Source organism: Lissotriton vulgaris, chromosome 1_2, assembly GCF_964263255.1.
Source record: "Lissotriton vulgaris chromosome 1_2, aLisVul1.2, whole genome shotgun sequence".
In the NCBI taxonomy this organism is placed as follows: domain Eukaryota; kingdom Metazoa; phylum Chordata; class Amphibia; order Caudata; family Salamandridae; genus Lissotriton; species Lissotriton vulgaris.
The window spans coordinates 107,091,633-107,112,661 of NC_141686.1; positions in this window are offsets into that span (position 1 = coordinate 107,091,633).

Genomic DNA, 21,029 nt, shown 5'->3' on the forward strand with positions numbered 1-21,029 from the left:
CCTATCCTGTGGTCTCAGGACCCCTGGAGGTTCCCGAGGCCTACTCAGGGGGTCCATGACTGTTTTACAAAATTAAATGATACTAACATTAATCAATTCAAATTAATAAAGTACATAGAAGTAAATAAGCAACATTGAAACTTTTTCTACATTTGATTGTGAATTACACATACTATTCAAATACTACAGAATTTGTTTGGCATATATTTGTTTTTGTATTTTTCTGAAGTCCACATCATAAAAGTTGGTTAGACCGGGGGTCCTCAGATTCCAATAATGACTCATTGGGGATTCCTATATTCCAATAATGATTCAGTGGGGGTCCACATAATTTAAAAGGGTAAAAACCACTGCTATAAATGCTTCTTAACATGAAATTTCTATCCCGAAAACCAGTGAGGCAATGCTAAATATGTAATCCCTAAGTATCAAAAGGTAGTTGATTCCCAGTTCAATCAGGGGTTTAATTGTATATAAAGGGGAAAACACTACAATATGTTAAGGAAACACTTTTTGCATTTTAAAATCTTTATCATGTTCTCACATTTTATTTATGCAGATTACATCCCAAATATCTGAACAATTCTGCATGTTCTTTGACACTTATGGATGAGCCGGATCACTGGTTCTGTGTTGGCTTGACTGTAGTCATTTTAACCCCTTCCCTGCGGGGCTAATTGCCCCGCTGTGCTGGGGGGCGGGTGCTCGTGACGAGCTCAGCTCGTCACGCAGCACGGTGGTGCTGTGCTCGTGACGAGCTCAGCTCGTCACGGCTACACCCGTTTCCTCAGAACGTTCAGCACAGCGGGGGAATTAGCCCCGCGTGCGACCGTTGCGGCCGTTATGACTAGCTCAGCTCGTCATGAGCACACGGCCACCGTGGCTCACGACGAGCTGAGATCGTCATGAGCATGGGAGGGGTTAAGACACAGACAGAGTGGGCAATTGCCCAGGGCACTCCTTTTAAGGGGGCCAGTCTCAGCTTGCCCTCCACAAGCATGACCAACAGACCATTGCACCTGCAGAGCTTGCCAGGGTAGGTGGGTGCTGCTTGTTTAACCACTTGACACTGCCTCTTCTGTTTCTCCTCTCTGCTGAGACAACTCCCCAGGTACACAATACTTCCCAGTACTTATGGCAGAACCATCTTGTCTGATTGTAGGTATTGTTCCACCTTGTTCTTCTCTTCCTTATGTATCCGTTTCTTAGCAACAACCCTGTAAATCAGTTGCTGTGCATCTCCCATCTGATCTCGATTTCCTCTTCCTCTTTGATTGGTAGTCTGGGCTTCTAGTTTGGAGATAAATGTAGAGTCCTGGACGCACACTCTAGTGCTGTGAAACTACAGACAAGCTGTGGGTACCTCACATCAGTTGTGAGACTGTTGCCCATGCCATCTGCTCTGCCTCATTTATGTGTTTAGGTTTAAAGTCCACTGGAGGGTGAGGTGAGCCAGATGTTTTTTGTTCAACTTGTTTAAACTAGAAGAAGGTCACTTACCTTAATGTTTCCAAACTGTTTACCATAGGTTTTAAAATGTCTAGAAACATAATCAAAATGTTGCTTTTGCGTTCTCTCCTGGAAGGATTGGGTAAATATGGGTAGGGGTGATAGCCTTGACACAGTGCTCCAGGTCATTCATTTACTATTAAACAGCAATGTAATGTGCCACCTGAATATAGCATACTTAGAGGCAATCACAAAAAGATCATAGTGAATAAATAGTGCTATGTAGAAAATAGTAAATAAATGCACTGGTAAACTAGTGAATAATATCCTGTCTTTGGATAGGTCTGTAGGATTGACCTTTTGTGCTGATTTTTTTGTCCTAAATGTTGACCCTTTGTCCCGAATTTTCAACAGACCTGTCCAGAAGTTGCCTCCATGCCAGGTGGTCATCGTTCTCAACAATTAGGCACTTGCATGAGCTCTGCAGGTACTGTTTACTGGTACGATTGGCTTCAAATCAACATCAGCTTCAGCTATGTGTATGGAAGAGGCATTGCAGTACTGTTTCCAGGCCCATCATTTTCTGCTGCCTGCAACACCCCATTTTCGAGCAATAGGTCCCACCAGCCGCAGCACTGTTTTGTGTCTTTGCTTCCAGCCAGCTGTAGATTTGCTTCTTTGTTTCAAGCCTAAATCCACCTTATTCTGAGTGCTCCACTCAGTGAGGTGTGTGGTTAACAGTCAGTGGTGGCTCCTCCACTAAGGTAGAGTGTAGCCCCACTGCTTTTTTGCAGTGAAAGGCAGAGAAAATAAAATTATAATAACTTGTGTTATCATTTTATTTTCTCCTACTTCTGCCCACAGCTTTGCGTGAGGGAGCGGGGGCCGGGGAGGAGTGGTAACACCCTCGTAAAGTGCGCAATGCCCCTCGGGCCACCCAAAATAATCTTGCGTGTTCAGGCTGCATTACAGCCTATGTGAAGAACATGCCCAGGCCTACAGTCAGCGTCCAAGTGCCGAAAAACTGCTCAGACCAAGACAGAGTTGTGATTGGCTGACTGGTAGCCTGGGTGTGCTTCCTGTGGCCGAGTGAGAGAGGATTACGGAGGAGAGACAGGCAAGCAAGCGGCGAAGAGGTAAGTTTTTAATTTTTAATTTAATTTTTTCATAGCCGCTTCCCCCTGCGTCCTCCCCCCTCCCACATCCTCCATCCTACCTCACACATCCTCCCCCCTGGCCCCCTACCTCCAATCGGTGACAGCCACACCTGTTCTTGTGTCTGCTGCATTTTGCCCAAATTACCAGAGGTGAGTTCGTCCAGCAAGGGTTCTAAACTGCTTCGTGGATATATGGGTCCAGACTCTTCGCCTCCTTTGGTCATAAATGCCTTGAGTAATTCTAAAATCCACTTTACTTTAGCACTTGCACTCAGGACATGACTGTTATTCGTGCCATTGCACTGGGGCTTAGGTCTGCTAGGGAGACACTGTCTTCCAATCATGGCTGCTGTAAGCTCCCTATGTAGCACAGATGGGGCCTGTTTTTCTTGCTTGTTTTTTTTGGTTCTTCTACACATGAATTTAGACTGTGATTCTGAGCATATCTCTGCGCTACGAGTTTTCCTAATTTGGCAACTTGTTTATTAAAAAAAAAAGTTTATATTGTGAGTTACAGTCCTTGCCAGGGGCAGTTAGCTAGTTGTGTGAGTGTGGACCGCTTTCCTCCTGCTCTTAGTCCTGCAGTATTTTTTTTTATAGGTGTTGTGTCTCAGTCACTCCTCAAAGCTCTTGATGACCAATGGTTGCAGTCTTTATTGCTGAAGAATTGCAAGGCCATGTCTTCAAGCCTGGTGGAGACGTGCTTCTGTCAATCAGGCTCCTGTCTTTTCTGAAAGTTCTGTCTAATCTCACGGTGAGTCCAGGATCTCCGACATGTGGGCAGGCAGTGATTCGTTTACTCAGATGGTGCAGGTATCATCTCAGATGTTCTAGTTCAAAGCTGGAGGACTTTGTACTGCCGTTAGTGCATTCGTACCTGTTTTCGCAATGGTTTTTTGTAACCCAAGGACTATATAGGTCCAAGTTCAGGTTCAGACACAAGTTTATTTAGACATTTGTCCATAAAACATTCTAAAGGAAAAAAACACACTAGACAATTAAAACAGTTAAAAACATTTAAAAGGATCCCTCTCCTAGCTACCCTACCCCCCTATACTACATTTCATGATTAAGATGTTGTTTTACAGATCGTTGAAACTGGGCAATTCCAACTGTCACATCGAGATGAAGCATTTCAGACAATAACTCCACAGCTTTATCCCTATGGGAGCATCATATTTAAAAAATAAAGGTCTTAAAAACTTTATTCTATTTGCAAGATAAAAGGCACAGTCCATAAGAATATGCATAAGGGTACTTCTAACTTTCAGAGGACAGGGACAAAGACCACTATTACTCTGTACCCTGATCCTGTGTGGGCGGGAAGAGTAGATTGGGTTACATCCCACCCTGGCCCTTGAAATTTCATTCCTCAATCCTGGGTCTGGAAGCTGTGATAGATAGGGCCTTCTGCTTAGTGGCATCCCCCTGCGCTCCCCAATTTAAATTCTTCCTAAAAATTAACCCCAGGTATTTATATTGATCGGCCTGCTCCACCACCTGTGTACCTAAATTCCAAGAAAAACTCTGTACTTTTTTTCCAAAGATCATAATCGTGGTCTTTTCCAGATTGATACAGAGTTGGTTCTGCTTGCTATAATTTGCTAGGGCATTTAGTTTCCTCTGCAAACCTATTGGGGTATAATCCAGTAGCACAAAATGGTCTGTATAGAGCAGACAAGCAATATGCTGGATCCCTATTTTTGGCAAAAAGGACTCAGATTGGGAAATAAAGCTAGGGAGGTCGCCAGAAATAAACTAAAAAGCAAGGGTCCTAAAACGCACCCCTGGCGCAGGCCATTGTCAATAGAAATTCTTTGTGATAACCAACCCGACTTATCTAACTCCACCTGAGCCCAATTGCCAGAGTGCAAGGATTGGAGTACCCCAATAAGATTTGGTGGTAGGTTCCAGGAGGCAAGTTTTCCCCACAGAGTATCCCTATGCACAGAATCAAAGGCTGTCCGGAAATCTACAAATCAATAGCACAGCCTTTGATTTTCCTCCAGAGCCTTTCGAATAATGGCCCACAGAGCAAAACAGTGGTCTATAGTGGAATGACCCTCACGGAAGCCCACTTGTTATAGTGGAATTCACTTAGATTCAGTTGCCCAATCTTCGAGTTTAGCTAAGATGATCTTAGAAAATATATTTAAAGAGATTTCAAAGAGGCTTATCAGCCTGTAATGCATAGGGTCTGTACCACTCTCTTTCTTCAAAATCGGTTTCACTATTAACCCCTTCCAGGACAAGGGATAAAGACCAGAAATAGCAATCCAGCTAAACAAGGAGGAGTATATTGTAGCCCACCGTAGGCTATTTGTTTTGATTATAACTGCTGGGATATTTCCGGGGCCTGAGGCTAGGGAGGGTTTTACTCTCTCAATAACAGTCTTTACTTCCTTTACTGAGAACCACATAGCTGGGAGAGTTTGCCCACATATTTTCTGATGACCATCAGCCCTGGAGGGTCCCTTGTATAAATCAATCAAATAAGTGGCCAACAGGTCTTCAGACAGCATACAAACGAGTGTGCCCCTAATTTGAACATTGAACTCAATGACCTTTTTCCAGAATTTTTGCTGGTCATTTAATAATATGATTTCTTGCATCCCGTCCCACTTACTATGGTTAAAGGTTGCTTTTTTTTGACTGCACAAGGGATTACATTGACGTTTAAGTTTAACCAACTCTTGGGTGGCTGAGGGGAAGTTATGACGCCTAACGCTCTTTGCTCTCCGTCTCACCAGTCATTTCATCTTTTGGCAATCCGAATCAAACCAGCCCCCAGAACACTGCGGACGGTGTTTTGCCTGCACGCCCTTTTCACACTTACTAACTGAAATGCAGCCCAAAACTCATTGTTCAATATTATTGTACCACACAATGACATCTTCGACGTTGGAAGGATTATATAGCTTTATTTCAGTGCTGGTTTGCCACAGACAGCTCTGATTTCTATACTTCCAGAGTCACTTCTGATCGCCTCTGTGGGTGGCCATTCTCTGTCTAGATTTCCTTTAGTGGTGAGTGCTTCATACCTGTGGTGTGGCAGCTCTACGGTGCACCAAGCTCTTTGGTGATTCAACTATTGTGCCAGCATCTGACCAACTGGTGCATCACTTAGGGCCCACTGGGTAAGATATCAGACCCTTAGCTTGGAGGTTTAGTTCACGACCAGCTGTCGCTTTGGTAATACGGGAGCTGGACTTTTTTCTGCGATGCATGCTGGCGTTGTTGATGGCCTCCTGCGATGCATGCTGGCATTGTTGATGACCTCCTGCGATGCATGCTGGCAGTGTGGCTAGTCTCCTGCGATGCATGCTGGCATTGTTGATTGTCTCCTGCGATGCATGCTGGCGTTGTTGATTGCCTCCTGCGTTTCATGCTGGCGTTGTTGATTGCCTCCTGCGATGCATGCTGGCGTTGTGGATTGTCTCCTTTGATGCATGCTGGCGTTGTTGATTGCCTCCTGCGATGCATGCTGGCGGTGTGGATTGCCTCCTGTGATGCATGCTGGCATTGTTGATTTCCACCTCTGATGCATGCTGACGTTGTTGATTGGCTCCTGCGATGCATGCTGGCATTGTGGATTGTCTCCTGCGATACATGTTGGCATTGCTGATTGCCTCCTGTGATGCATGCTGGCATTGTTGATTGCCTCCTGCAATGCATGCTGGTGTTGTTTGCCTCCTGCATTGCATGCTGGTGTTGTGGATTGCCTCCTGTAATGCATGTTGGCGTTGTTGATTGTGCTTCATTACCTGGAAAGCAGCGAGGTTAAATCTCTTATCTCCCTAACATACATTGTACACATGAATGTATTTGGGAATTGAAAATGCAGATATACACTTTCCAGGTGATACACAGCTTTTAGCTGCTATCTAACTGGGTACGCCCTAAAAATAATAATTAATATGTAAACTGATTGAATATAGCAGCATGATCACTGCCATGAGCTTCAGTTTTGATAAGGTTTAGGTTCATTTATTTATTTAAAGAGTTTCATATAGCGCTGGCTAGACCCGAAGGTATCGGAGTGCTTTACATGAGAATCAACAATGTAACAGAAAAAGTTCAACAATTACACAATACATCAAAAAATAGGCAATACAATTAGGAGAGGAGAGAAAGGAGAGAGAAATATTGTGGAGGGGGCAGGGGAGGTGAAAAAGAGAGGATAAGGGACGAGACAACAAGTAGAGACGAAAGGAAGTCTGTCTAAAGACCGACTGGGTAGGTGACGACCAAGGAGGGAATCCATGGCCCATCTCCCCTATAGCTAAACCAGGTAGCTCCATCGGGCATCAGACAAAATATTTCAGTCTCAATACATTGAGAGAGGAGAGACAGAGAGACATAAATGGAGGGAGGATGAGGGAGGAGACGACAGGAGAGACGAAAAAAAGTACAACAATGTGGTTCAACAATATAACAGAAAAATATCAACAAATACACATTACATCGAACAATCAGCAATACATTAGGAGAGGAGAGAAAGGAGAGAGAAAAGTAGCGGGGGTAGGGGAGGTGAAAAAGTGAGGTTAGGGGAAGAGACAACAGTAGAGACAAAAGGAAGTCTGTCTAAAGACAGACTGGGTAGGTGACGACCACCAAGGAGGGAATCCACAGCCCATCTCCCCTATAGCTAAACCAGGTAGCTCCATCGGGCATCAGACAAAATAGTTTGGTCTCAAGTGGCGAGGAAGAGGTTCACAGAAAAACAGGATGGGGACAAAGGGAAAGGGCAGTTGAGGGTAGAGGACAGAAGCTGGAAAGAGTAGGAGCGGAGAGGGGTGAGGGTTGGGGGAAGGGAGAGGGGGAAGATAAGGTCAGGAGAGACGTGGGTTTGCCCGAAGTCCGGCTGGGTAGGTAATAGTCAAAGGAAGGAGTCCAAAGTCCATCTCCCATATAGCTCGCGAGGTAGCTCCACCGGGCATCATACAAAAGTAGCTAGGTCTCAGCTGTCTAGGGAAGTAAGCAGGGAACATGACCAAGGTGGGTAGGCGGGGACAGGGACAGCGAAGGCTGGTTGAGGTCCTGGGGAGATCAATAATTAAAGACCAGGGGAGGAACGAAAACATCACTGATGGTCTCACTGAGTCGGCCATCTAGAACTCAGGCAAGGGGTATGCAACATTGTAAGTTCAGCTACAGTCAGTCAGAGGGGATGAAAAATGGCCTCAGAAAGAAGCGCTCCTCACAGACAACTGGCGGTATCAGCGCAACTAACATCAAAAAAGAAGAAAGACACGCTATGCAGTTGCAGGCGTAAATGAGGTTTGATATTCATAGAATGCCTGAGCCACCATTTTAAAGTCAGGCAGCGTTCGTGAGAAAAAGCTTCGCTTCCGCAAAGGATTTGACTTCACAATATAAATACTTCGCTTCAGAACAAGGACCATAGGTATCCATACAGTCGCAATCCCAGAACCTTAGCAGCATACCAGCGCGCTGGGAGGTCTGGTGCGGGGGCACTCGCGATCCGCCATTTTGTGTTCCTTTACGTTCTGAAGCAGGAATGCTTTAAAGATCACAGCCGAACACGCATTTAAATTCCCCATCATTTACATTCATGGAAAACAGCCGACCCTCATCTTACAATTACTTGCGCTCTGTGTTGGTTTAAAGCGCCGTAGCCCTGGAACCGTTCAAAGTAGAGAGATGCGATCAACCAACCCATTTCTTCTGATCCTTCAGGAGCTCGGCTTTGGCAGTTCAGAGGCCTTGCCTGCCAGTGTTGGGCCTTTGGCACGGGATGATGCAGTGTTGTTGTCCTAGTCTTGGGTCCTGGAGGTTGGCTCAGGTTTGCTAGGGTCTAGATCTATCGGATAGCCACAATGGTAGCTCATCTGATGGCCGGCTCAGCGAGCTTTCTTTTGCTACGCTTACTCATTTGGTCATTTTGTCTGGGTAGCTGTGTATTACCTTGGTATCTGGCTTTGGGTTTTCTCTGGCTTCAGCTTGGTTCCTCTGTCCTTGGAGCATAGGGTGGCCTCGTTGGTTGGAACTATCCCACCCTGCCTTCAGAGTTTACTTCTCTGATGTAACCCTAGAATATGCCTGGTCTTAAGATGTAATTCCAATTACACTGTGCTCCGACCTTGTGATAGTCCCTGGGTCAGGTTGACTTTTGATCGTCCATCGCCTCCATTCTACACAGAATGCTGGCTCTGGTGACATATTTCCTTTGGAGCACTTCAGGGCCCTAGATTTGTGCCACTTTCTTATTGTTTCAGGCTCTGCTTCCACTATGGGAGACTCACTGATTATAGGAGGGTGCCTGTGAACTTTGAAAGAAACTGTTCTGGATGCATTAGTGGTTGACATCAAAGGTTAGATCTAGGTATTGAATCACTGGTTGTTGCAGTGCCTGCGGTAGTGACTTTTGGTTTTATTTCAGGTTACCATGTATTTTTTGGTTAGGTTCTCCTACAGTAAGGACATGGATGAGGAAGACAGATGAGGAGGTAATGACCAGGTTAACTTCTGGTAATCTTCATTACTCTCAGTCCAAGTCTCCCTCGTCCCATTCCAAGGTTGCCCCCATCCCTGACCTTAGTTCATTCACACTGGGTGACTCCTTTATACAAGAAAAGGAAGGAAGCCATGTTTGTAGTTTCTTTGTGCTCTACTTGGTTAGGTAAACAATTTCTGCATGCACTGACAGATCCTCCTACAGTGAGGATGAGGAAGATGAACTCGGCGTCATGAAGTAAGTGATAGGGTTTAAAAAAAAATAGTAGAGTTCCATATAAAAAGATCAAACTTCATTAAGATCATTGTGGCGATCTGTTCCCTCACTGGTTTAATTACCAAACTGCCTTTCTCACTATACAAGATTCCTGTTGGTTTGCAGGATCACCATTTAATCTCCAAAGCTGGTGCCAGATCGAACAGGACCTTACCCATCCGTACCACATTCTCACGGGTTTTGCGATGCAATCTACTTCCTGCCAACATTCCAAACAGATTATTCTCAATACCGCAAGAGCAATTTAGTTGCTTGACAAGAAAATGTTGATCTGAATGCATAAATATAACTTAATGTCCTTGTGGAAAAATAAAAGATTCCAATAGGACTGCTCACTTGCTTGTGATTCAGAATGGGCAAATATAGGTATCTCCCTTATTATAGACCTCTTCATGAATAACCGGCTGCTCCAGTCCTCTCACTCTCTCCTTAAGTTGGATTTCTATAGCTTCTTAAAAATCAAATATAATGGCAAATCGTATTGTCCAGGTGTTCAACACTATTATAGCGCCAGACTAATCAAGCTTTAGGCCAGACAGAGCGACGAGGCACAATTATAGGCAAATGTTTGGGTGTCTGGTGCACAGGTATCAGCCGGTGATGCTGCAAGCCCTTGATGTTGAGAAAACTTTGGATCTGGTGGAATGACCTTATTTGATGGCGGTCCTGGGTAAAATGGGATTTGGCCCATTGTTTCTGGCATAGAGCTGCAGTATAGGGGACCACTGGCTGAAGGTCAGTTCAGTGGCACAGTTTTGCATAAATTAAGACTGGGCAGGGGTACGTGTTAGGGATGCCGTCTATCCGTGCAGGAATTGAACTGATGGCGACGTGGATGTAGGAGATGCAATGATCCGATTGTTGAGATGGGACACAGACTGGGAAGATGTGATCTCATTATATGCCAATGACAAACTTCTGTATTTGGCAGTCTCGCGGGTCCGGTCCGGAGAATCCTCAAGGTGTTTGAAAGCTATGCTGGGATCAGCATAAATTGGAGCAGATCCGTGGCGTTCCCTTTGATTGACTGGGTGAGGCGGAGGGAGTCTGATTGGCACCTACAATGTGAACCGAAGGCCTTCATGTACTTGGGGATTTTCATAACCACTTATCAGGAATTGTTCATCTGGAAAATCCTAGAGGGGAAGCTGAAAGGTTATAGAAATGATGTGAGACACTAGCGGAAGCTACACCGCTCCATGCGGGGAAAGGTGGCTGTGGGAGAGTAGGGTCTGCTTCCTATGGTTACCCCCCCTTTTTGCTGTGTTTCACTGGTTTTTCGACTTTAGTCTGGCTGTGGCCCTACTAATCAGGACCACAGCCTAGCTGTTCTCTCTCTAAATTGATACCATGTACTTTAGGTACATACCAGATTGGTTACTGGATCACCCTTATGAGTCCCTGTATATGGTACCTTAGGTACCCAGGGCATAGGTACCCCAGAGGCCTACAAGGAGATGAAGCATGTATTATGCCACCCCTGGTTTGCCTTCCAAAATGGCACCACAGGTCTGCCCTTGCAGCCTGGGTAAGGTGGTGTAAGCACCCCTTACTTAGATATAGTATACCTATATCTACCGTTACAAATAGACACATATTTACCTATAAGTCACTCCGATGGCAGGCCTTAACAATCCTGAAGTCAGCGTGCGTAGTTTTGTGTGTGAGGGTGCCCTAGCATGAGCTGAACCCCTCTGCTTCTTTCGGAAATCCCTCCTTATAACTGTTCTATGATATAGCCATACCATATACTCTTAAGTGCATTATAATCCTCACGGTTAATGCTGACTTTGGTTTGGCTTTATCAAAACAAGTCGTGTGTGGTGTCAAACGCTTTGGAATCCTACCCCCGCCCCCCCCACCCCCGCAAGTTCTGGCGGCAGGGGTAGAATTCCACCCTTCTAGAGGGAGAAGACATGTACACACTGGTATACCCGGTTAAAGTTAAACAGAGCCACAGCATCACAAAATGGATTCTGCCACAGCCACAAGTCTGACCTGTTGCTGCAAGAAACTCCGACAGGGTAGGCCTGGACAATGGGTTTCCTGTCCAGACAGGCTTTAGTGTATTGGGGCAGGGTGGGTTGCATTCAGTGAATGCTTTTCAGACACTGCCTGGGGCACACAAGGTGCTCCATGCATTTCCCAGTTCAAACCGGTTGCTGGGGCACTCAGCCCTAGCTCTGGTGCGAAACTGGACAATGGGAAAGGGGTGTAACCACCCCCTCCCCAGGTCCTCCCATAGGTGGGACCTTAGAGTTAGTCCATCCCCTAAACTTAGTATAAGCATAGGAACCTAGTTCCTAGGATTTTAGATTACCCTGGACAAAACTCTGAAGAAGAAATCCTGTACCTTCGACATTTCATTTCGACTGAAGAATCTCCCTTGTGGCCAAGGAGGCACCCCCTGTTCAAACAGGCACCATAGAAGCATCTTTGCCGGTCTGCATTTTCGAGGCTCCCGCCGGATCCCAAAGAATCTGCGACACAGGACACAAACTTGCAGACATCTCTGTAGCTGACACGAGTTCCCAGCAGAGCTTACTCCTGTAGATGACACAAGAGACGTGGGACCAGAACTCCTGGACATCCTGCATTTTTGCGACTGCTCCTACTTCCCGAAGTTTCCCGAAGTTGTGCATTGGGGTATTTGAAGTCCCTGCCCCGAGCACCTTTTTGCACTGAAGTACAGAGGCCAGCACTCCACGAGTGACCCGTGAGTCCCCTTTCTTCACCGCAGCTCAAGGCTCCTTCGCGGTTCCTAGTCCGTTGGCTAGTGGGCCCCTACGAAGGACAATCCTTTGTTTCTTGAGCTTTCCTGGTTGCTCCAGACGAGCGCTGACTCCCCTCCAAAGGGTGAGTCCCTCAGACATCGCTTGTCTGCACTGAAGCCAATCTTGTCATCTTGCATGGGTTGCTGTTGCCAAGGCTTGCTGGGTCCAATCCAGATTCTGACACTGCAGCACTCGACATCCTTCGTGGGACAGCTCCAATCCAGCTCCTGATCTTCGTCGACGCCTCCTGGTCTTCGTGGCTGAAAAGTCAAGCTTCACCTACTTCACTTGAAAGCACCCAACATCGGCTGGCATCTTCCTGTGGCCATGCTGGTCACTGGCTAGTGACCCAGACTCTGTCGCCTCTGCTTTCAGGTTCTTCACATCTCCGATCCACCCTTGGATCCACCCAGACACTTTTCCTCTGGTCGCCTGCAGCACTTCTTCGCAGCTCTCCAATGGAATCGACGACGAAACCCGACACCAAAAGACACCTATGCACCCGGCTTCCCTGGGTGAGGTAACACAAGTACTCTGGTGCTCCCGTGGGTCTTGACTCTCGAAGTGTCCTAGTCTAAAAGGGTTCCATCGTAGTTCACTCCCAAGTGTCCTTAATCTTTAAAATTGTAACTTGTTCGTTCTCTATAGAAAGTCAACGGTGATTCACGGCTGGGTTTAGATACTGCACGTGTCCCCCGTGGGTCTCCGGTGCCCCTACCGTGGGTGGTTCCTGGTTGCCCCCAGCGGTTCTACAGGCCATAGGCCTGACTTCTATCCCTGACATGGTTCTTATACCACTATTTTAGTATATTGTTTGTGAGGCCCCTAGGGCAAAACGTATACTGTGCAACTTATCGTATGCTAAGTTCCTTGTATTGTACTTTTACCTCTAGCCTCAAAGAGACCAGAGGGGTTGTGTTTAGAATAAATACATATATTTGATATATACCCTGTGTGGTATACTTTCATTTGATCATTCAAGAGATTATAGACTGGTAAAACAACTTGCTTAACTCGCCTCTAAGTCTTAGCCTGAAGGCTGCTCTCCACAGCTACCACTAGGATAGCTTTCTATAAGGTTGACTTTAAACCTACCATCAATAAGGGTCGTTTGGACTGGTGCAAGGTGCCCACTAGAATAGTGGACATCATATGCCAGGCCAACTTCTCACAGTGGCTTTATGTAAAATGGTCTATTTACTCAAGTTTCGGCGCATCTTGCAGAACCCCCTCGGACGTCCTAGATAGTTTTTTCTATGATGCAGCTGCAGTGACGTAGGAGCTGTTGTGGAATGTGAGATCGTCAAGAATAGCTTTCTCTGCCTTTACCAGGAATCCCCATGATGAAAGGGTGAGTATCCCAAACCTGCAGTTGTACTACTGGGCCTCCCAGTTATTGGTGGTCAATTATTGGGAAACAACAAGAGCCCTTAGCAGACAGGATGGCCATGGACCTGAGGGGCTATTTGAGTGGTTTATACGGGATTAGTGGAGAGATCCCGCTGCCAGCCGCGATTGCCACAGTGGTAAGGGTCCGGTGAAGAGCAACCGCTGAACTGGGCTGAAAGGATAAGTTGATGCGCCAGACACCACTGTGGGAAATTGAAAGACTAAAAGAACTATGGACAATTGAGGGTCATAGGAAATGGGACCTGTTGGGTATTTCTAAAATTAGCAATGTTTGGTGAGATGGTGGATAATACAAATGCCAGAACTTTAGGAACAGGTACACCTAACAGGAAGTCAGTTTCTTTGATGAAAAATCACAGACAGACAGACAGACAGACAGACTGCGGGACATCGCAGAAGAAACACTGTTGGAACTGAGAGTTGAGCTGCCCCTCTACACAGGCATCTTATATCACAGATCTAAGCCACACTACTTAATGACAGTCTCCTACAACCTCACCACCTTGATGAATAAATGGGAACAAGATCTAAGGAGGCTCAAGCATGACGCATGGGAGGAGTCATGTAGCTACCCATGCGAATTCGCAGAACCACCTCCGGAGGAAGATTATTCTCCTACCTGTCAGCGAAGACCTGGAACTCCCTCCCCACTCACCTACGACTGACCCAGGACCATCTCAGCTTCAGGAAGCACCTAAAGACCTGGCTCTTCGAGCAGTAGCAGCACCCCCCCCCCCCATCCTCCCCCCCCCCAGCGCCTTGAGACCCTCGCGGGTGAGTAGTGCTCTCTATAAATGTTCTCTGATTTGATTTGATTTGTGGGAGGTGGCCACATGTGCAGGGTTCAGACTGGTGCAATTAAAGATATTTCACAGGGCATATTTCACTAGACCAAGGCTATTACGGATGGGCAAGGTAGAAGACGACCAGTGTTTTAGGTAAGGCAGATACTCTATGGGGCTGCCCAAGACCACGGGTATATTGGGACAAGGTATGTAGCAAACTCATTGGTTGTGGGAAATAATATGGTGCTCACCCATCAACTCATGATGTTGGGTATTTGGGGTGAACAAACCCTACATAGGCACATGCGTCTCTTTTGTAATGTTAGACTGATGGTGGTTAAACAGAACATATCCCACCACTGGAGGGGGGCGTAGACTCCAACAGTGGCTGAGTGAAAGGCAAACCTAACTTGGAACATGAAGTCTTTAGAAGTGGTATATATGGCCCAAGGATGTCCTCGCAAATTCAAAAAGGCGTGGAGCTCCTGGAGAACTGGAGGTGATGACTTGGAATGTGACAGGGTCGTGGCTGGTTGGAAAGCCTCCAATTAAGCTGGAATGATGAGACTGAGTTACAGCAGAAAGCCTGAATTGGATAGACATTGGGAGGAGGCTGGGCAGGTCTAATTGTTCAGTAGATGGTATTAAAGATGGACACATGTAAGCAGATGGATGTAGTAATATGACAGCGGGTCTCAATACTACAGTTAGTAGTTTATGTATGAGTCTGCTTGTTGCGAAATTTAATTAATTGAGTTTAAAAAAAAATCGAATCTAAAATATCTGCATTAGGTAAGCTAATGTACCCAGACCTCTTGCCTAAACTGTTAATTGTGGCCAGAGAGGAGAACGGAAAGAGTTGACCCACTCACTCTTATACGAGGACGAAGAAGTGGACTCAAAAGGGTCTGATGTCAGACTTCCTCTGTGGCTACAGGGACACAAAAAGCTGTGAGATGCCTTTTCCCTGAAGAATCCAGCTGACCAGTGCTAACCAGACCTGGACTGGAAATTATTGTTGGCCTCCACCTGATGCTTTGGGTGTCCCTAAGTGCCGTTCTGTGAGGTCCTTGGGGTCTTACAAGTGTACTCCTGTTGATGTTTAGATTTAGACACTAGAAGAGTTAGGAAACGTTTGAAAACTTTTCCGCCAGAGCTTCAGAGTGTAAAAGTATCTGACCAGCAGTTTCACAGTATCGCTAGAATTTCAGATTAATTTTGCACAGAGATCCCCTGCACAAAAAAGGCAAAATCCCATTCCGAGTTGGAATTTGGTTACTTTTCCATAAGAAATCACAAAAGCTTGAGACTGTTATTGGGACCAATGTGCTTCAGATATTCGGCCTTTGGTTTCACGGCGTCCAGAGTAGAGCGGATATTAATTCCAAACAAGTGACTTTTTTTGAAGTGGGACTTACAAACATTTTTTGAACTTTGACTTCCAGAATTTACAAGGACCAATCCACTTAGTGCATCTGACACATGCATCATTGCAGTCCGCTTCAAATCGCTAAGTCCTGGTATACACCAAGACCATTTGACTACCATTGTGCTTTTTAATGCTATTTTCACCTAAAACTCTAAAAACTCATATCTCGGGTACCCCTTTTTGGATTTTTATCATTTTGCTGTCAGTTTGTTTATTAAATTTGAATTCGTTTGGGATCTGTATTGCTTGGTGTTTTTCACTTTATACTGTTTTGGTACTGCACAAATACTTTACACATTACCCTAAGCTAATTCTGTCTGCTCTGTGTCCTAGCTACCAGGGTGTTGAGCTCAGTTCAGTTGGTTCACTTTGATGATTTACCCTTACAAGAAGTGTTATTGTCCCACCGCAACCAAATAAGATGTCTTACATACAGCAAGCACCATAAAAAAGACTTTGATGTCCTACTATCAACCTAAATATTCTGAGATGCTAGGTGTCTCCTACCTGGATAAAAAGCACACAAGCTTCAAATAAATGTGAGGTTTTGTGGAATTTCAAAAGGTAGAGTGCATAACTCAATTATAAGACTAATGATATTAGCTAAAGATTAACTCGCAGCATTATGCCTTAATTGAAATACCTGGAAAACTCACGTCCACATGCACAACAGTGGCTCCAAAGAGTAAATAACATGCTTAGAGATTCTAGAATCTTGAAAAGAGGAAAAGGTGATAAGGTACAGATATGAGAGATGGAGGCTGATTAGATAAGAGCATGAGGATAGACATGAGGAGTAAGAAAACAAAAAGAACAGGAAGGATTAAAAAAGAATCTTAAGGAAGCAGGCAGACGAAACAAGAATAAATGAGTTATTAAAAGGGAGTAGAAGAAACATCAGGACAGAGAGAGATGAGCTGTGAGGTGTAGAGTGTTTGAGGAGCGTCCTAGTAGAGAATGCTGAAAAAGATGATGCGAGCGGTGAATGAAGGAGGATGAGAAAGGAGTCTGAGGAAGTAGGATAATGGAGCAGGATAATGCTGAGCAAAATGAGTGATGAAAGTAGGGGTATGGATAAGCAGGTATTGAGTCAGGAGCGATAAGAGGGGAGTAGAGTGAGAGGAATACAGCAGAGTGAAGGTGGCGGGTGATACTGGTAAAGGATGAGAATGAAGAGAAAGGAGGGTGGTCACACCGGTGGGTCATAAGCAAATGATACATGGTGGGGAAGGGGCCAGAGAATAAGTGTGAAGAGACTAGAGGATAGTTGTAGAAGAGGGAGGGGGGATGATGGACAGTAAGGGTAATGGGTGAAGATGGGGTGATGGGAATGGGAGAGACTGGAGGGACAGCAGAATCTGAAAGAAGAGGAAGCATGCCAGTCACCAGCTAAGTGAAATAGTTCAATTCTGAGGCACTCAAATGAGCTGTATCGTTCCTCGTTAAGATATATTCTGCTTAGAAGACTGGCAGCAAAATAGTGGCTGAAAAACTAGCCCCCCCAATAGAAGTCCAGTTGTCAACCTCGGAAGTTGTACTCTTGACACGGTGGGCGCAGTGGAGAGATAGGGGTGTAAGTAGGCCCATATTTGTTGTCTCGCTTGGGGCTCAGTTTGCCACCTCTGATTGCTCTTCTAGTTGGTATCTCAGCTAATGAGAGTGAACATACAGCAGAGGACACTATACAAATGTGCACAGCTTCTGACAATCTTTTGTATACTACGCGTGAGCCCTGGTTGTGTGTGCTCAAGAGTATGTGCTATATAATCCAGACCTTAGTACTGCTTCTGAGAGCAACCGATGGAGAACAGATACACAACAGTCCAGGCCCAATTATGCACACCTGTGCACACACACACCAGCACATGTACACCCTCATTCCTTTACATACACAAAATCATAACTTCATAGGCAGCAACAGGGAAGGGGAGACTGACAGAAGAGGATGAGGTGGAGAGGAGAGGGTGAGAGTAGAGGGTGAGGTGGGGAGAAGAGGGTGAGGTGGGGAGAAGAGGGTGAAGAGGGTGAGGTGGGGAGAAGAGGGTGACGTGGAGAGTCCAGGGTGGGGAGGTGAGAGAAGAGGCCCCTAGATTCATCAAAGTCCCGTTTTGCGAGTCCTTAATAGCGATTATTAAGGAATCGCCATTAAGGACTTGCAAAACGGGATTCATGTAGGAATCGCTAAATAAATTGCGATTCCTACACATTCCTTATTTGCGATAAGCAAATTGCTAATCGCAAATAAGGAATAACTCCCCATTCATTCCTATGGGCCTTTAGGCCCAAGGCCCATAGGAATGAATGGGGAGTTATTCCTTATTTGCGATTAGCAATTTGCTTATCGCAAATAAGGAATGTGTAGGAATCGCAATTTATTTAGCGATTCCTACATGAATCCCGTTTTGCAAGTCCTTAATAGCGATTCCTTAATAATCGCTATTAAGGACTCGCAAAACGGGATTCATGTAGGAATCGCTAAATAAATTGCGATTCCTACACATTCCTTATTTGCGATAAGCAAATTGCTAATCGCAAATAAGGAATAACTCCCCATTCATTCCTATGGGCCTTGGGCCTAAAGGCCCATAGGAATGAATGGGGGGTTATTCCTTATTTGCGATTAGCAATTTGCTAATCGCAAATAAGGATGCGATTTCAAGGGTGCTAGGGGTGTCCAAAGGACACCCTGTAGCACCCCTGAAATGTAAATTTAGACTTATGTTGCGCACACATATGTCCAAAGGACATGTGTGTGTGTGTAACATACAACTGAGAAAAAAGCACAAAAGTGCATTTTTCTCAGTTTTCGCTATTTACCACGAAGTCAAACTTCGCTGTAAATAGCGGCAAAAATTCGCGAAATCGCAATTTATTAATGGTTCATGAATAGCATTTAAGGAATCTCAAATTGAGATTCCTTAAATGCGATCGCAATTTGAAAAATCGCAATTTTTTGCGATTTTTCAAATCGAGAGTTCATGACCCATTAATGAATTCCAAATACCATTTTTGCGGGCGCAAACGGCCGAATTCTGCGATTCTCACCGTTTGCGCCCGCAAAAATACTTCATGAATCTAGCGGAGGGTGAGGTGGAGAGAAGAGGGTGAGGCGGAGAGAAGAGGGTGACAGAAGAGGGTGAGACGGAGAGAAGAAGAGGGTGAGGTGGAGAGAAGAGGAGGGTGAAGCAGAGAGACGGGAGGGTAATAGGGGGAGGTTGAGGCAGGAGTGAGGATAGTGAGGAAAAAGGGAGGATGGTGTAGGGGAGTGAACGAGAGTGATTCAGAAAGAGAGAAGAGGGTGAGGAAGAGAGAAACGTGAGATAGTGAAAGAAGGGTGAAGTGTAGTCAGAGGAAGTTGGCGCAAGATGAGAGTCTGGCAAGGTCAAAGGAGTTTAAGGCAGAGACAGTGGAGGGAGAAAGATAATGGTGGGGCAGTGAAACAGGTGGATAAAGTGGAGAGAGAAGAGAATGGTGTGGAGAGTGAGTTGGAAAGAAGTAGGGGGTGATGTGAGTGGGATAGAAAGGAGGGTGAAGTCGAGAGAGAGGAAAGCTTGTCAAGGGGAAAGGAGGATCAGGTAGAGAGAGCAGACGGATGATGCCCATGGGTAGAACCCGCTAGAAATACATGGTTAAAACTAGTAAACAGAACCCGGCAGTAGGTATGGTCTGAAGTTCACACCCCTACACGGCCATCCAGCAGGCCCAGACCCAGCTCTCAGACACCTGGGAGACTGGACAACCCCACCAAAGTTTATGGCCAACCAATCCTTCTTCAGATCCCAAATCCTGCAGCCAGGCCTGTTGTAAAGTAGAGCACAGCCGCTCACTACAGGCACTCTTGAACATGAGCGGCAGGTGAACATCTGGGGCAACATTTGGTTTCACCTCGAAAAGCTAGCAGTTTTTCACTGAAATGCCGTGCCCCTCTTTCGAGCTGCGTTAATCTCTCTTTTGTTGATCCCACTTTGTGTTTCCGTAACAACACAAAAGGGGTATACGAACCGTGACAACTTACCTTTGCGGGTACCATCCCACCAACTTAAAGGGACCTTGTCGCTCGTGTGTTCATATTTTTCCAGACACATCAGTTTACCCCTCTCTGCAATGAGGCAGAGACAGGATCCTAAGACCTCTCCACCCTCTTAAAAACCAAGCAACGCCAAGGTCCACAAAGAAGAAACCAGAGACTCTTTGTTACAAAAGTGTGTTTTTAATTTTTTGTTACCGAGATGATGTAATTACAAGTATTTTAAAAATTATTTGCAACTCTTGGCCCTGAGATAAGGCATTTTTGTGTGTATTCATATGTTACATTCACTCAGTACAAACCCTCAGCCCACACCTTAAAAGAAATGATATCTAAAAAAGTAAAAACAAAGACAGACGTACACGTCTAACATTTTGGACCGCAGTCTTGAATTTTTTAAAAGCTCTGGAGATCAGCATGTGCAGAGAACTCGCGACTGTCACTTGTGTTGGGCTTCCTCTACTGGTGCCTGAAATAGTGTTTGTATTTTGGGGTCCTTCTGGGTTTGGTTTGAGTGTTCAGTGGCCAGTGATATCTGCGCCCATGTCATCAATGGTTCAAGAGGAGAAATGGCAGATGCTCTGTGCAGACACAACTCAAACCAAAGGACTTAGTGCAATGTTGGGCGAGCAGAGTGGCATGCATGTGCCACTGGAGCTACGTGGGCGAACGCCTTGAGACCCTAACGGGTGATTAGCCACGCTCTAGAAGAACCTTGATTGATTGATTGATTGATTGATTGGTGAGCAGGAAACTATCCGGGGCTTGAAACTCTGGTTGGTGACTTCCTGCAGGTTATTCTGTACCATTTATATCTACCTTTCCGTTGCATCGGACTACCATTTTAATATTGAGCCTGGGCAGTGTCAAATGTGAAAAGTAATCAGACAAGTAAGAGACTGGGGAATGAAGACTAATAACACACTCTTTCATGCTCATCTATTTCACTCACCGATCAGTGCTAGGAGTCAAGGCCTTTGAATTTCTTGCATCAAGCAACTCAAGAGTTGGTATGTTTTGCAAAAGTCCGCAAAACAGTCACCGCGTGCACTCTTCATGCATCTTATGTAGCATACAGTGACAATGAGGTCAGGTAGGCTAGGCCCTTGAATCCATTCGAACGTTAAATTGCCACCAAGGGTCACTGTCTGAGAGACATTTTACCTCCCAGCCATCCTACAGGTTTTGTTACCAAATTTTAGATAAATCAAGCAACAACCCAATCCTCTAGGCCCGCTTCATCG